General features: G+C 46.1%; 7 non-coding genes across 7 annotated transcripts; 5 read left to right on the forward strand and 2 right to left on the reverse strand.

Annotated features, from left to right (window-relative positions):
• The first annotated feature begins 784 nt into the window (after positions 1-784).
• Positions 785-857, forward strand: trnav-aac (transfer RNA valine (anticodon AAC)). Its single transcript has one exon. It is a non-coding gene; the product is annotated as a tRNA-Val (tRNA).
• Positions 858-1,704: 847 nt separating this feature from the next.
• Positions 1,705-1,776, forward strand: trnae-uuc (transfer RNA glutamic acid (anticodon UUC)). Its single transcript has one exon. It is a non-coding gene; the product is annotated as a tRNA-Glu (tRNA).
• A 2,087-nt stretch (positions 1,777-3,863) lies between these two features.
• trnat-agu (transfer RNA threonine (anticodon AGU)) lies at positions 3,864-3,937 on the forward strand. Its single transcript has one exon. It is a non-coding gene; the product is annotated as a tRNA-Thr (tRNA).
• A 5,925-nt stretch (positions 3,938-9,862) lies between these two features.
• trnad-guc (transfer RNA aspartic acid (anticodon GUC)) lies at positions 9,863-9,934 on the forward strand. Its single transcript has one exon. It is a non-coding gene; the product is annotated as a tRNA-Asp (tRNA).
• Positions 9,935-10,568: 634 nt separating this feature from the next.
• trnav-cac (transfer RNA valine (anticodon CAC)) lies at positions 10,569-10,641 on the reverse strand. The gene has a single exon. It is a non-coding gene; the product is annotated as a tRNA-Val (tRNA).
• Positions 10,642-11,092: 451 nt separating this feature from the next.
• On the reverse strand, positions 11,093-11,164 carry trnae-uuc (transfer RNA glutamic acid (anticodon UUC)). Its single transcript has one exon. It is a non-coding gene; the product is annotated as a tRNA-Glu (tRNA).
• A 2,354-nt stretch (positions 11,165-13,518) lies between these two features.
• Positions 13,519-13,591, forward strand: trnam-cau (transfer RNA methionine (anticodon CAU)). Its single transcript has one exon. It is a non-coding gene; the product is annotated as a tRNA-Met (tRNA).
• The last annotated feature ends 4,009 nt before the right edge of the window (positions 13,592-17,600 follow it).

Here is a 17,600-nt window from a genome sequence, read left to right on the forward strand (position 1 = left end):
CGTCTGCAGCAGCAGCAGCTCAGGTCTCTGCACAGGAGCTAAGCTGCCCCCATCTCCTCTGCTCTGCTCTGCGGCTCCTGCGGAGCGGAGTCCTGCCTGGAGCCGTGTTTGCAGGCGGCAGCTCCCCGCACCCTGTCTGTGCGTCGTGTCCAAGAGCTCCTGGGAGGAAGAGAGAGCCCTCCCACTCGGGGGCTTTTCCACGGTCTGTGTGAGGAGGGGCGGGTGTGTCCAGCAGCTTATCGAGCGGAAGCCTGGGGCGGCGGAGAGCTGTGATCGTGCAGACCTTGAGGTGTCACCTCTTTGTCTGCTTTCCCGCCCCCCCTCCGCCCAAGCTCTGCTCCAAAGTAGCCCGGCAACCCCTCACACCTGCACGTGTCACAACCTAAGGTGTGGTCATGAGACACCCATGGGGTGTTGTTCTGTTCTTGCTAATTGTTTCCTGCCCGTCGCAGGCAGGAGTCCATGCGAGGAAGATGCGCTGGACAGAGCTCAGAGGGCGCAGCTGGGTGGCTTTCCTTCTGAGTGACGTTCCTGCAACACTCTCCCGCTCCTCTTGGTGCGCTCATGCCGCAACACAGGAAGGCTGGAGCAGGTGGCTGTGCGCTCTGTCCACCGCCGAAATAGCTCAGTTGGGAGAGCGTTAGACTGAAGATCTAAAGATCCAGGGTTTCGGTATTTTGTTTCATCGCGCCCTTTGTTCCTCTCTCCAGCGCCCCCTGCCTAAAGTGACGCTTCCCTTTCTCAGCCGGAAACGCAAGCGAGACACCAGCAACTGTCCCTGCAGGTTTCCGTAGTGTAGCGGCTATCACGTTCGCCTAACACGCGAAAAGTCCCCGGTTCGAGACCGGGCGGAAACAGCCTCGTTCTGCATGCTCCTGTACTTCACAGAGGTATTGAGCGACCGGTCATTTGTTCCCAATGTATTTCCGGTGCCTTCATGCAGTCTTGTACCAAACGCACGTTCCGTCTGTACACGGAGCCGATCATTTGCAATTGGGTTGTGCCGACAGACCAGGACGAGCCTTGTCGGCTCAAAAGCAGCGCAGGACCTGCAAGAACAGCAGAAAGATTAGCATCCAGCGGGGGCTTCTTAGTGAGCCCAAGATCTCATCAAGAATCGGCTCCACCAACAGGGCTGGGCGCATTGTTCCATTCTCCGACCACTCTCGGTGTAAACAAGTCCCTCCTGGTCTCTGCTTGAATTGCACTTTCCTACGTTTGCTTTGGTGTAACTGGCTTCCCCTGCATGGGCGAATGTGAAGAAGATCCTTAGTAAGTAATTGAAGAAACCCGAGAAGAGGTCAGAGTGGCCTCTGTCGTTCATCAACGATCCAGTCAGGCAGTACTCCTCTGTAAAGCGCCGTTCGTTCACATCGATTGGCTTTTTTTTGCCTTCATTCGTGCAAGTAGTAAAAGCAGACGCCCCTATTCTGCCGTGACCCGGATTCGAACTGGGGTTGTTGCGGCCACAACGCAAAGTACTGACCACTATACGATCACGGCGAGTTACCGATACACACGTGGCAGGGCGGAAAAGGCTGTGCTCTCTTCGTGTGACATAATTCGGAAAAGTCCTGACGTTGCATTTCAACTGAGCCCCAGTATACATCGACCCTTCGACACTCTGAGTGACAACTCTCTTGCGTGTTTTCTAATATTTCTGTGGTTTGCTTGCATGATGCCCGGAACAGCAGGGTTGCGTGCTCCCATATGGTCTAGCGGTTAGGATTCCTGGCTTTCACCCAGGCGGCCCGGGTTCGACTCCCGGTATGAGAACGTGTTAATTTTGCCTCCTGCTTTCCAAAAGATCAGCACCGTGTACGAAGGAGCCGCATTAAAACTACTCGAACGTGCAAAACGTGCGAGAAGAGGGGGCGCTTGTTTCCAGCCGAAACTTCTCGCGTGTGAGACGAGCTGACCATCGCTGCAGGAGGTGGGAGGGTTACTCTGGTAGACAGGGCTGACCTTTGGCAATAGGATTTATACTCTCCAAGATGATATTTGCACTTTCTGGAGAGGCGATTTTCTCCACTTCAGTAGCCCGATTTCGTCGATTGCGTGGAGAGGGCTGTAGAATGTGGCGCCGCCTTTCCTGCTCCGTCCATGACAGGCGTGCTGGACTCTGGAGAGAGAGCACGGTCCATCAGCGCACACCAATAAAGGCACTGGAAGCCGCTGAATCGCATTGGCGAAGCTCAGCACTGGGCCGCTGGGCACATCTGACCACTGTTTCCGTAGTGTAGTGGTTATCACGTTCGCCTCACACGCGAAAGGTCCCCGGGTGGAAACGGACTTCAGACTTCTTTTGTCGCCACGCACAAAAGGGGATTGGGGATTCGCCTAGCGCTGTTATCGAACAGACCCACTCACCTCTTAGTGTGGCGGGATCTGCACAGTGCATGTCGCAGCGCATCCTGCTTTCACTTCAATGCGCGTCCTGATGTACCCCTGTCTCCCGCGTGACAGGTGGGGACAGGTGACAGGTCCTATACTAATGAGGAAGACATCGCTCTCTCCGACCCCCCGGCATCGTGTCCCGACCCACCGTGCTGGAAGCCGACGCGTGCTGTGATTCCTTTACGGAGCAGAAATGACAACCGAGGAGCCGAGAGATCATTTCAGCATTTCGCGTCTGAACGGAAAACACAAACAACCAACTCAGAATGACTTGCCTTTGACGCTTTTCAAAGCGTTCTTTGTGCACGACGACTGCGCCGCCTAGCAGATACAAATGGGTTGTACAACTTTGAACTAGTAAATGGAAGAGGGCTAAGCCTCCTCTCTTTTAGCCCAGGTTCGATCTGTCTCCCAGAATCACCAGGGCGCACACACACACACCCGTGCCGTTGAAGTGCTCTGCTTCATTTCTAAGGGCAACTCAACATTCACTCCTACCCCGAGTGCAGAAAAGACAGCGACAGCAACAGCAGCTCAGGTCTCTGCACAGGAGCTAAGCTGCCCCCATCTCCTCTGCTCTGCGGCTCCTGCAGAGCGGAGTCCTGCCTGGAGCTGTGTTTGCAGGCGGCGGCTCCCCACGCTCTGTCTGTGCGTCGTGAAATTAATTAATAACGTTAATAAATTTATAAAGTTAATTTATAAAGTTAATAAAGTTATAAATTAGAAATTAATAACGATATAATTATATTCATGTACCGCAACACAAGAATAGTACACGCTGTACATTGTCTGTCGATAATGTTTCTGTAGTGCTTTAGTGGGTTAGGTTCCTGACTTCCATGTCACACGGTCTATGATTGAATCCCATGGAACTATGACTTTATTTTTTAACAAACATTTCTTTGAAAAAATGAAACGTTTCCCTTGGTCAGAGATTAAATAAAACCTCACTTTTTTAGGTTTTACTGTGCAGAGTGAGGTTTTACCTCACTTTTTTTGAGCAGAAGGTTTACTGTGACCTGAGAAGGGCCGGCATCCAATCACGGTGGTAAATACACACAAGCTCTCACTCATCTGAGCTACACGGCTACCAAGATGATCTCGGGTGCGCCGAGCTGGTACGGAACATATTGAACTGATCGACGGCGAATTGTCTCTCAGACAGGCTTTTCACCTCTAAGCTCCCTGACTGACAGTGATCAGCTAGGTAGTGAAACAGTCAGCTGCTTCTAAGCCTTAAACAGCTGCATCTCGGTGCTTCCACGGAGAGATGATTTGAAAGCCGAACATCACCCATTGGGAACACCTTACTATCACTAGTTTAAGAGACTCTTAAGGTCTTGCAGAGGTGCCTGTCTAATAGCATGCGCTTTGCAAGCTATAGGTGTTTAGGCTGAGGCAGAATGCCTAACAAAATGTTTTTCTAAAGGTGTGTCCAAGTGGCTGCAAAAGGACAACACTCCCGGGGCACTGTGGCTTAGTTGGTTAAAGCGCCTGTCTAGTAAACAGGAGATCCTGGGATCGAATCCCAGCGGTGCCTTCTTTGTTCTGTCTTCTTGAACAGTACTGGTCATTATGGACAACCGCCTACGGCTAGACTTAATTAAATGCAAGTATTCATTTCCTGTCTTTAACGCGACTTGTTTTTCTTAAAATGGATGCAACTTGCAAAACATGAAATACAAACCTTGCTAATCAGCGCTAGCGGCTGGCAAAAAAAAAAGAAGTCAGCAATGTTTTTTTCTTTAACCTTAACCCTACTAATGGAGAAGAGTTAAACGACCGAGTCTATGCAGCTTAAACGGTGCGCACGTCGGGTTCTTAGCTGGTAAATCACGCTCACCCCAGTCCTTAATCTTTTAAAGAGGATACAAAATTGAACCTAGTCGCCACATCACATACATCCTGTTCAATGATAAAAAGGTAACATCTATCCTCGCTCCAGACTAAATCTCACGTTGAGGGCATATTTTTTTTCACTTTACCGTGAGTCGGGCTCGGCTGCACAGAGGAGAGAGCAGAGCAATGAGGTCACGGGGACAGGGGAGTCACACGCTGGTGGTTTGAATACGCGGAAGATCACTGAGGGATCCACAGTATATGGACCCTCCGTGCGCCATCAGTCCGCACTCCGGACTCTGAATCCTGCCATCCGAGTTAAGATCTCGGCGGAACCTGAGGCACAGTTCCTTCTTAAAACGTAATCTGGTGAGCATTTCTAGAATCGTACTTGTATAGATGCAGCCTTTAATGTGTTGCTAGGTTAAAATTGATGACTTCTTGTATTTCAGTAGGCAACTGCCCTCTTGATTTCGGATTTAATTTCTTTATTACAGGGGCGCTTTTATGATGACAGAGTCATGTTCAGGTACTTTGCTTGATTGAGGAAGCTCATTTCGGACTCTGTGATCTGCTCACCTGGAAAGGTCTGCTGTACTACTACAAGAGAGAAGTAGAGTCTGGAAGAAGGGACAATTTTATGATGCTTTGGAAGGTAATGTTTTTTTTTTCTTTGAAATCGAAATGAATCAGAATAGCAGTGCAAAAGACAAACTCTTTGGTTTGGTTTAAAGAGATATGGTTTTAAAACAGACAACATGTAGAAAACAGGTGTTTCTCACTTTTGGAAAAGAATGGACCGGGGGTAATATTTTACTAGTTGCAGGGCTGAGCTCACTGGGTTACAGTCCTGCAGTGTTACACCAGGTCCAGTGGCGCAATGGATAAGGCGTCTGATTACGAATCAGGAGATTGTAGGTTTGACTCTTACCTGGCTCGGGTCATTTTTAAACACATCGGGCTGCTCCCTAAGTAGTCTGTGCTACTTACTGCATTGTAATCGTACCCAGTAAGAGATTTCCTTCATGTAAATGAACTGCACCTGACAGCTTTAGAAAAACACCTGGGCTCAGTACGGTGCTGAGAGCTCAGCGTTGCTGTTCTAATTAGCACGCACTGCATCGGCTATGAGCCCGAACCTTTCAATTATTCCGATCAGTAAGTCAACACGTAGTCCACATGAACGGTAGAAATATTCTCTTGTCTGTCTCTTGTTTGTATAGAACTGAATGTCCCTGACAATGTACTGTTAGTTTTAATTGAAGAACGGCATTTGTGTTCAAATATACCAGACAAGTTTATGTAACTGCTCATGCGACACTCAGTTGTAATTAGTCAAGAAATAAAGTCGAACAACAGCTGCGGGTTTGATTCTGAACGTATCAGATTGCAGCGCCTTTTACTTCCATTGACAAATGATAGAGATTCGAAGAGAGATCCTTCAGACCAGCAAGCAAACCCACGGCTATTTCGGTTTTCTATCTAGGCAACGTTGGTGTTTGCAATAGCATACATGAAAGCGTGATGCAATTTCTGTGGCTACATTTGTTGCACGTCATGCACAGTAAGAGTGTTTCTAACACCAAATAAAAAGTCAACAATTAGCGATCACGCCTTCTCCTCAGTTAACCCACTGAAACCCTTGCTGTTAACAGTTCTTTACTGCGTGCTTTACCAGCACCTACATATCGTGTCGGTTCTTTCAGCTTTATTCATTAGGTTTTCAAAGGCATAAGCAGAGCACCAGAGGTGCGAAGGCAAAGTGTGTGGTTATCTGAAGAATTGATGTCCATGGCAGCAGGTCCAAGCGATTTCGCGTTGTTATAGTACCAGGAAAGGAGAAGCGGCACTTCGCCTCTGCCGCGCAGGCACAAGGCGACATGCGGCAGACGCCGGAGTCGGCAGGTTTCGAACCTGCGCGGGGAGTCCCCAACGCATTTCGATCCCATCGCCTTAAACACTCGAGCACGACAAATGCGAGCTCGCCGCCGCCGCATTCCTCCTATAATCAAACACGGACTGCGAGGTGGCTGCGGATACCTTTTTAAAGTTGCTCTCCGTTAAAAAAAAATACCTTTCACAAGATACGTGCCGGCAGACAGACACACCTCAGAGGGTTTAAGGCTGGCTTCACGTTCAAATGATAAAGTCCCCCCGTCCGGATGTCAAAATGCAACTTTGGCAGACAGAACAAACATCAACAAACCACAAATGTGGACAAGGATTTTACAAGCTGCACCACACTGCACTTTCAAAAGCATTTACGTTCGTGTTAGACGCAGGACTTGCCTTTGATTTGCGCGCTTACGAACGTCATGGAAAACGAAACAAAACTAAAGCCCTCAGCTCCTGCACGTGATTATAATGCCGTTACGTGTCGAAGCAGTAATTTACGTCATCCTACCACTGCAACACGGGGAATAGAGAGAAATGAGCACACGCTACGAATCGTCTCAATCACTCCCTAGAGTCGTAAGGCGCATTGAAGGGTGCACCCCCATCATTAATCGTTGCGCCTCTGTGAAAGGAAAGCTCTTGGGCAGTCTTTGAAACAGCTCGGATGAAACACTTGATTGCTTCCATGTGCATCTGGAGCCCACCCAGTGGGCAAAAGACGTATAATATACGTCTATTAAACGCATACCTTATACGTCTAAATGTGGTCTACAATTCGTCTAGAATGAAATTCTAATATACGTCTAAAGTTATACGTCAATTATACGTCTATGTTTAGACGTTCATTATACATAAATGGTTGGAGTTCTATTATACGGATAAATTTAGAGGACTATTATACATATATGGTTGGAGTTCCGGATAACTTTAGAGGTCTATTATACGGATAACTTTAGAGGACTATTATACGTATATGGTTAGAGGTCTATTATACGTATAACTTTAGAGGTCTATTATACGTATATGGTTAGAGGTCTATTATACGTATAACTTCAGAGGTCTATTATACGTATATGGGTAGAGGTCTATTATACATCAAAGATAGATTTTATAGGTGTAGAAACAAGTAAACCAAGCCAATGATTAGATTTAGAAATGTATTCTGAAAATACACATTCACACCTGAAACATATGTATTTCAAATTATACATTGTATACAATCAATCAACAATCAACATATGGGCAATAATCATAAAAAAACACAACTAGTCTTAAACTTCAGCTACAAATTCTGGTAACATGGCAATATACAGTATAGTAATGACAAACACAAAACTAATTACATTAACACACTAACTCAAAACCACATTTTGATTCAAATATACATTTTAAAATGTACAACTTCTATATTTCCAAGAAAAAAAAATATTACAATGGAAGTTAAGATGATTTTTTTCCACTATTTGCAAACCCTGTCTAATTGTCCTAACAGTTAGAACCAAAAACCTATTATTTTCAGTGTCCAGATCTCCTGGCCCCCTGTCTTTCATATGCATTCTTCAAGTAACACATTGCATGCTCCTTTATTTCTTTTTCTGTTGATGTAGGGTGGGACTTCAGCACCGCAGCTAGGAGAAAATGATATAATATTACTTCCCAAATAAATGATGATTAATATCTTCTTTAGTATAATCTAAAAAGTGAACGGTTTACTAAGCTCAAAACTGAAATAAATGTATGAAATTTGGCTTGCATCATAGCAGTTGAGCAATAAAGTCTGTCCTAATTAAAGAGTACCCAAAGTTTGAAAGTACAACATAGAATAAGAATAGAGAAACGGCAAAACGATTTTGTGTCATCTTCCCCATTCACACTATTTTATGTGCCATTTTTTGCTTATTCACGTACTATTTTAATCAAAATAATATTAAGAAAGATCTGTATGTATTCAGATAGTATTATTATTGTTCATACTTACTCGTCAAAAGAGGATTGCTGAGATATTTGCGGATATACTTCTACGTTTGAAAAATGTGTCCAAAATTGTGACCAACGAATACTAGCAATGCATTGTGGTATATAACCGGAAAATATGCTGGGTTCGATATTTTCTCAACGTATGCGTTTATTAATGTTGTCGATATTATGGTTGAAATATAACATTGATAATACATCGCGGCTATGTGCCCCCTGCTATGAGCTGATGTGCAATTTTAACGCATGTAGTTAGTAAGGATCGGTCACTGTTGTATGGTATTATATATAATGACATTATGGAATAGGATGGGGACAGGCCTGGCATCACGGGGGGAGGGGGGAATGTTGCCCCTTCAGTTTTGGGCAAAAAGATTTACCTAACTTAATTTGCGCCCTAAAAAAATAGTTGTACTTTGTCAATGGTCAGACAACACTAAATGACAGGAACAGTCACTCAGTCTGTTTGATGGGCAGGAGGGCTATCCGTCCAGGAACTGCACATATCAGTGTCGTTATTGAGTGTCAACATTACGATCCTGTTTGCTCAGGTGGACCGATTCCTTGCAGTAGTTTATCATTATACTTAAAATCGTTATATAACTAGGACTAGTTATAGCAGTCTGTGCTTTCTGTTGGTTTTACAACATTTTTTCTTAACGATTCAGAACGTCCATGTAGCTGCAAAAATGAACGCTTATGGTACTTTTCGCTCCAGGCAATACTCTCCAGTGAGAGTGACGAAAAATGTGAAACTGAACTTCATCGCAAATACCAGATTGCTAGTCGATATCTTCTATCATAAAGCACTAATTAATGGCATAGCTGCGAGATTTCATTTGGGTAGCTGCACCGTACAGCTCCGTTTCAACCGAAATATCACCCCCGCTCAGAATTTCAGACGCCCCCCTACAGATTTTTCCCCGGGCACCGCGCACTGATGGGGGACGGGGTTTCCAGGAAATGGTATCAACTTTTCTCAAGAAAATAAAAATAGAAACTCTATAGGCACTCAAACATTTTACTGTTTTTTTTTCAGGCAGGTGGCAAGACCCCTCCGCAAAACCCTTGTATGCCAAGCTGTGGGCATTGATTCGTCGAATATACGTATATTCACGGCGAAAATACGGCTATACGTATATATACGTCGCCTCGACGTATAATCAACGTCGAATTGCAACCGTAAAATCGACGACATTAATAAATGCATATATAACGTCGAAAACACATCTAACACTAGGAGTATACGGCACTCTGCACAGTGTACGAAGTAAATTATTTTCGCAGTAATTAATTTACACGTGTATAATAAATATAGTAAATATAATTAATTACTGCGAAAATAATTTACTTCGTACACTGTGCAGAGTGCTGTATACTCCTAGTGTTAGATGTGTTTTCGACGTTATATATGCGTTTATTAATGTTTATTTCACAGTGTCGTGCACCTTTTCATTGCTCTCGCTTTCAGAGCCTCCGCACGGCACACGACTCGACATCAGGAAGCACATTGAAGTGAAAGCAGGGAGCGCTGCGACATGCACTGTGCAGATCCCGCCACACTAAGAGGTATATAAGCGTCAAAGGCAAGTCATTCCGAGTTGGTCGTTTGTGTTTTCCGTTCAGACGCGAAATGCTGAAATGATCTCTCGGCTCCTCGGTTGTCATTTCTGCTCCGTAAAGGAATCACAGCACGCGTCGCCTTCCAGCACGCTGGGTCGGGACACGATGCCGGGGGTCGGAGCGTGTGATGTCTTCCTCGTTAGTATAGTGGCAAGTATCCCCGCCTGTCACGCGGGAGACCGGGGTTCGATTCCCCGACGGGGAGTAGCTTTTCTTTTACCTCCTTAGAGAAAGGACTGCCTTTCACTTCTCTGTTTTCTAACACAGCGTCGTGCACCTTTTCATTGCTCTCGCTTTCAGAGCCTCCGCACGGCACAAGACTCGACATCAGGAAACACATTGAAGTGAAAGCAGGGAGCGCTGCGACATGCACTGTGCAGATCCCGCCACACTAAGAGGTGAGTGGGTCTGTTCGATGCACAAAGAACGCTTTGATAAGCGTCAAAGGCAAATCATTCCGAGTTGGTCGTTTGTGTTTTCCGTTCAGACGCGAAATGCTGAAATGATCTCTCGGCTCCTCGGTTGTCATTTCTGCTCCGTAAAGGAATCACAGCACGAGTCGGCTTCCAGCACGGTGGGTCGGGACACGATGCCGGGGGTCGGAGAGAGTGATGTCTTCCTCGTTAGTATAGGACCTGTCACGTGGACCTGTCACCTGTCCCCACCTGTCACGCGGGAGACCGGGGTACATCAGGACGCGCATTGAAGTGAAAGCAGGATGCGCTGCGACATGCACTGTGCAGATCCCGCCACACTAAGAGGTGAGTGGGTCTGTTCGATCACAGCGCTAGGTGAATCCCCAATCCCCTTTTGTGCGTGGCGACAGAAGAAGTCTGGTCTGTTTCCGCCCGGTTTCGATCCGGGGACCTTTCGCGTGTGAGGCGAACGTGATAACCACTACACTACGGAAACTGTGGTCAGATGTGCCCAGCGGCCCAGCGCTGAGCTTCGCCAATGCGATTCAGCTGCTTCCAGTGCCTTTATTGGGGTGCGCTGATGGACCATGCTCTCTCTCCAGAGACCAGCACGCCTGTCATGGACGGAGCAGGAAAGACGGCGCCACATTCTACAGCCCTCTCCACGCAATCGACGAAATCGGGCTACTGAAGTGGAGAAAATCGCCTCTCCAGAAAGTGCAAATATCATCTTGGAGAGTATAAATCCTATTGCCGAAGGTCAGCCCTGTCTACCAGAGTGACCCTCCCACCTCCTGCAGCGATGGTCAGCTCGTCTCACACGCGAGAAGTTTCGGCTGGAAACAAGCGCCCCCTCTTCTCGCACGTTTTGCACGTTGAGTAGTTTTAATGTGGCTCCTTCGTACACAGTGCTGATCTTTTGGAAAGCAGGAGGCAAAATTGACACGTTCCCATACCGGGAGTCGAACCCGGGCCGCCTGGGTGAAAACCAGGAATCCTAACCGCTAGACCATATGGGAGTGCACAACCCTGCTGTTCCGGGCATCATGCAAGCAAACTACATAAATATGAGAAAACACGCAAGAGAGTTGTCACTCAGAGTGCCGAAGGGTCGATGTATACTGGGGCTCAGTTGAAATGCAACGTCAGGACTTTCCCGAATCATGTCACACGAAGAGAGCACAGCCTTTTCCGCCCTGCCACGTGTGTATCGGTAACTCGCCGTGATCGTATAGTGGTCAGTACTTTGCGTTGTGGCCACAACAACCCTGGTTCAAATCCGGGTCACGGCAGAATAGGGGCGTCTGCTTTTACTACTTGCATGAATGAAGGCAAAAAAAAGCCAATCGATGTGAACGAACAGCGCTTTACAGAGGAGTACTGCCTGACTGGATCGTTGATGAACGACAGAGGCCACTCCGACCTCTTCTCGGGTTTCTTCAATGACTTACTAAGGATCTTCTTCACATTCGCCCATGCATGGGAAGCCAGTTACACCAAAGCAAACGCAGGAAAGTGCATTTCATGCAGAGACCAGGAGGGACCTGTTTACACCAAGAGTGGTCGGAGTATGGAACAATGCGCCAAGCCCTGTTTCTGGAGTCGATTCTTGATTAGATCTTGGGCTCACTAAGAGGCCCCCGCTGGGTACTAATCTTTCTGTTGTTCTCGCAGGTGTTGCGCTGCTTTTGAGCCGACAGAGCTCGTCTTGGTCTGTAGGGATAGCCCAATTGCAAATGATCGGCTCCAGGTACAGAAAAAACGTGCGTTTGGTACAAGAGTGCATGAAGGCACCGGAAATACATTGGGAACAAATGACTGGTGGTTCAAGACCTCTGTGAAGTGCAGGAGCGTGCAAGAATAGGCTGTTTGCACCCAGTCTCGAACCGGGGACCTTTCGCGTGTTAGGCGAACGTGATAGCCGCTACACTACGGAAACCTGTAGGGACTGCTGCTGGTGTCTCGCTTGCGTTTCGGGCTGAGAAAGGGACGCGTCACTTTAGGCAGAGGGCGCTGGAGATAGGAACAAAGGGCGCGATGAAACAAAATGCCGAAACCCGGGATCGAGCCAGGGACCTTTAGAACATACTCTCACGAATCGTTAGAATACGTGCGTTTGATCATCAATTGCGTAACAACCACATTCGTTCGACTTGAGCCATCAAGCTCATAGTTTTCAAATCTTGAAAGCTGTCATTGAGCACATCATAGTCTGCAGTACGCCACGTAACTTGCGTACTTCAACAGAAAGAAGAGCAGACAGCTCCATAAATATGCGAGGCGCAGAGAGTGCAAGGCGAGCCGCACACGTTTCGGTGACTGAGAGAGGGCAGTTTTTGCTTCTGCATTTCCCAAGTAAGGACGCATGACAACAAGCGATCGCGGTGCTCATTTACGACATAGTGGTGATGAGTTTTCAGTACGTGTTCTTTTGAACGAGCAATGAGGTTGCTGCCTTGGACAGCTGACTGCACGCTCTCATTGTGCCACGTGATGAGTATTCACCAGGCTCGTTCAGTCATTAGTCACATTCCATCGTTTGCCATAAGCAGATGCTGCAAGGTGATGTGGATATCAGTTCCCAGTCTTGTGGACGAGGACAAAAAGAACACACAAGGGCTCATTCGCAAGTTGAACCCAGGACCTCCCACACCCTAAGGGAGAATCATACCCCTAAACCAATGAGCCACGGCAGCACTTTCCATTTTATTCTGTCAGCGAGCTTGAGGACGGGGGAGAGGCGTCATTCGCTCGTCCAGTCAGACCTTCATCAATAAGTCAAGAAAGCCGCAATTACACGACTGCCTTGCAGACGAAGGGCAGTGAACTGCACCCGGTAAGAGGGGAACAAGCGGCACTAGGCGACACCGAGGCATGAGCCCCAGCGAGGGGGGTTAGCTTGCATGGTACAGCGCTCGCTTTGCATGCGAGAGGTAGCGGGATCATTTCCCACGTCCTCCAGGTGTGTGCTTAGAGCTTGATGTGCCGAAAGGTGTCCTTTAGCCTGTGGTCACGCCTTGCATGGAGAGCGTCATGCAGCTGTCAATCATTTCGCAGCCACGCCCCCTCTTCATCTTCTCTCTGCCTTAAGCGTCTCCGCCACTCTCTCTTGACATTTCATGTCAGCATGTCAGAAGTCCGAGTGACGTTTTTAATGGCTGAGTGAGGGCACGATGCTGAAGCAGAGAGGCCACTTCAGCCAGAGAGACTTGTGCTAGGTGAGATCTGAAAAACAGACTCGCAACAGAAACAGACCAAAAAAGTATCGGTGAGATCAAAAGGCAAATGCAACATCCAGCAGAGGGCGTCTAAAGATTAGGGAACGGGCGACTGAAATCCATGAGGCAAACTTTCCGGCTGTGTACTGCAGCTGGCCTCGTTGGCGTAGTTGGTAGCGCGTCAGTCTCATCATCTGAAGGTCCTGAGTTTGATCCTCACACGGGGCAGGGCTGCTTCCTCTCTTGCTCTTTTCAAACACTTGCGGCAACTGTTCGCTCATAACCACGTCTGGAATGCGTGACCTTTACACGGGGGAGAAGCAACGCCGCATCCCTTTTCTAAAGAACATTCACATTCAGAAATAAGTCAAGAAATTTGCCATTACTTTCGCTCGCGCTGCTGTCAGCCTGCCCATGTTGCCAAAGAAAGATTCACTCGGCGTCAACATGACAGAACAGCGATCACTTGAAAACACTATTCCACACTCCGTAAGCAAGAACTTCAGTGTTTGCAGTCACCCGATATGCCGATAGTCAAAGGAGCACAAAACACGAAGCGTCAAAAGACAAGATGAGTTGATGGAAAGAGCGTTGAATTGATGAGCACAAAAGTTCAGCTCGTACAATAGGCAACGAAGGTCCCGGCGTCATCATCGCACTTGAAAGGACTGCCTTGCAGACTAAGGGCAGTGGGAGGTTGCTGTTTTGAGATGGAGGCATTGGGATGGTGGGCCGAGATCTATTCTTCTTAAGGAATTCTTCATCGTGAAAGATCGGTCCACAGGTCATCCAAAGAACTTACAAATTTTTTGGACTCAGGGAATCACGTGCTTCCGGAAGGGAGTGAAGTGCTCAAACACATGACATGCCCCCTTGATCTCACATGCACAATTCTGCTGCAACATGCACAGCTACCGTCCACACCAGGCAGTGGGGCTTCAGCAGAATTTGCTACGCCACCTGCAATTACATATCCAGCTGCACACATATACATGGCCCCTCTGTCCTTTTCAGGATCTCAAAAAAAAGCATAGCGTGGTTTTCCTGCAACCTGATTGACCGCATCTCCCTCAGAATGTGCCCCGTTGCATTCATTGCTGAAGCAGGACGGAGGCTAACGGGCATGCCAGAACAGTTAGGCTCAGCGATCTCTCCAAAATATTGTGGTTGTAGTGGAAGAAATATGGTTTAAATTGTACCTTGGTATTTCAAACTCTCTCTAGAATGTTATCCATTTCTATTTTATTTTGACAGGAACTGGCTAATGACACTAGATGAAAAGAGAAGAAAGAAAACACAACGTTTCGGCCGTGGAGCCTTCTTCAGGTGTGAGGGCTCCACGGCTGAAATGTTGTGTTTTCTTTCTTCTCTTTTAAGCATGGAATAGACCTATTACTTGTTCCTTTGCAGCCTACGCATGCTGACACAGCTCCCCACCTGAACTGCTAATGATGCCTGGTAGTTTGTGGTACTTGGGTATTGTCTTATGTTTGCTCAAACTGCATATGTGTGATTGCATATTTTTGGGTATTTTCATATGTCAATATTTAATTCACTGACATTCCTGTATGCTTGGAAGAAAGGTAGATTGGATTTGGCACAGGACGCCTGCCCATATTTGTTGATCATTGTTGGGCTGGAAAAACAATGATAAAAAGTGTATGAAAAAAGCTCTCTCCAATATTTCCCTTCTCTTCGCCATGGTTACACTGCCCGTTCTTTCCGTCTTTGGTCCTTCTACAAAGATTCCAGGGCTCTTTTTCCACCATAATATCAGAATATTTTTTTCTCTTTTAAAGGCTGTAGGTGGGGTGTGATGGACTGTACCACTATCATAGAAGATTTTTTCAGGACACATCGCAGTTCCATAGTAGAATTTATCAATAGTAGAATTCCATAGGACATTATTTACCAACATATTACCCAGTGTGAGACTCTGCCAGTAAACCTCAGAGCATTGAGTTCTCCACTGATAAAGATGGCTGTCTGAAGTCATGAAATCCACTGCTGGGATGCCTGAGAGACAGTAATTGAATCTTGGCTGGAATTAGGCTTTCTATTAGTGTTGATCTTTGGGAATTATGTGGTAAAAAGGGAAAACTCCTTTACTTTAGTCACTTTGAATGTTCAAATGTACAGAACCTGCAAAACTAAGCAATGAAAAAAATCCATCACCACTCTCATGATAGCATAACTCATAGTCTCTGCTGTTATGTAACAATACACACTTTCAATTTTCTTATCGCCTGTCTCCAGAGAGAATGTTGTTAGTGCTGATGACCTTGAATTAGACCTTGTTAACTCTGTAAAACAATCTTCCTCTGCTTAGATTTTCACTCAGATTGATTTTGTTCTCAGATTATTCCTGGCAGGACTGAGTTTCTAGGAAATGAAAAGTGAAAGAAAAAGTACAGAAGATCAGCCCTTGAATATACAACATTGTGCAGTGAGATTGTTAAATGTATTAGCTGCTATCCTGTGCTAGAGCCTGTCGTGGTAAGCAGTGGATGACAGGATCTAGCACAGATACTAATGAAACACTGTTAATGAAAGATAAAACACTTGAGTCTTATTTTAGTTTTCCATTTCCCTTTCATTTGTGATGTACTGTACAACAGGCCACAGAACATGCACAAAAACAGATATGCACACATTCACACCAGGCAATGACAGTCTGCCCAGTCAGAATCTGAGCTGAGGTATCAGAATTCTGAATTCCCTGAATTCTGTCATGGATCATCCACAATAAGGGCAAAGTTTGAACACGAGGATCCCCAGGAGAGAGCCTAGTAACATAAATCTTGGAGCAAAAGCAGATGATTAACTTCATAGTTTGTGTGGTTGAGCCAAAGTTGAGCAGGAGGATATGTGAGTCACCATTCTTAGAAATGGATCCAACTTCAGACAGGCGTCAAAAGTAAGAGTATACAGTGCTGGGGCAATGACACTTCAATGATCAGAAGGATAACAAGAGTTTTAATGCATTGAAATTGATTTTCTGGTGATGCACACTGTCATGGAACTATTAATTTTTTAAGGATCACTTACTGACGTCAGACAGCTGCCAATTCTCCAGACTGGAAGGATGAACAGTTTATCCCCCTAGGTACCATATTTCCATATTTCGAAGCATTGGAATAATACATGTCATACAGCAACATAAAAACAGGAAGACAAGTATCACAGCCCCTATAATCGGTGTTAGTAACTTAAAAGAAAAACATTCCCCCTGGCCCAAACAGTGATTCTAACCAGGAGAGAAAAGCCGGTGTATCTTTTATGCCTCTCTCTTTATTCACCTTGTCTTTTAGTTCTTTTAAATGCTGAATAGCGAGTGTAAGATTTCCGTAATCATAGTCATTAGCTGGAATATATGTACAACAGGAGTCTCCTACTAAAGCATAGACTCCTCCAGATGCTGCATTTTGAAGGTCCAGCACGAACCTGTTCTGAAGTGCCATTAATCTAACTCCCCTTAATTCTTGTTAGATAGCGTCTAAGCCTTCTAACATGATATTAATAAAAGAGTACATTTCATAAAAAGTCGCATGGGTGAGGCTGTAGAATGAGGCATTAAAGCACATATATAACAAGATGCATTAAATTTCTTTAACTTTACAGTATGATTTATAAATTTATACCACAAATTACTCATATCCCCCTCATTATCAGTTTCATTCAGCCAGTTTGTATACAAAGAGGCTTCGTGTTTAGATTCTTCCTCTTTTGGGGTGGTGACAGGCTTCTACATAAAAAGGAAAAAGGCTGTGCACATCAGTCCCAAGCAGGTTATCCCCATCTGTCCTTGTGGAGACATCACTCCTGCGCTTTGTTCAGTTCGTTTGTGACCTTTTTACAGTGGGAAGCATGAATCCAGGGCACCATTTCTGTGACCTTCACAGCAGTGGCAGTGGTCAGCAGCACCTGGTACAGCCCCCTCCACCTGAGTGAACACCATTTCTTTTTCCTGAAGTCTTTCACCAGAATCCAGTCTCCTTATTCACTCATTAGTTCTTACAGCACAGGTAAATCCCTGTGGGCTGGAGCCCAGCATAATCCTAGGCTTTTTTGGTCAACATTGGTCAACAGATTGGTCAACAACTGGGTAATAACTCTTAGAAAAATCTACACATTGTTCCCCTGCCTCAGCTGTGACGTTTTGTAGAACAATTCTAGCTGAAGTTGTAAAATTTCTCTTTGTTCCGTTCCTGCAAAACATCTTATTATGAACAAACAA

The sequence above is a fragment of the Lepisosteus oculatus genome, unplaced genomic scaffold, assembly GCF_040954835.1.
Source record: "Lepisosteus oculatus isolate fLepOcu1 unplaced genomic scaffold, fLepOcu1.hap2 HAP2_SCAFFOLD_62, whole genome shotgun sequence".
Taxonomy (NCBI): domain Eukaryota; kingdom Metazoa; phylum Chordata; class Actinopteri; order Semionotiformes; family Lepisosteidae; genus Lepisosteus; species Lepisosteus oculatus.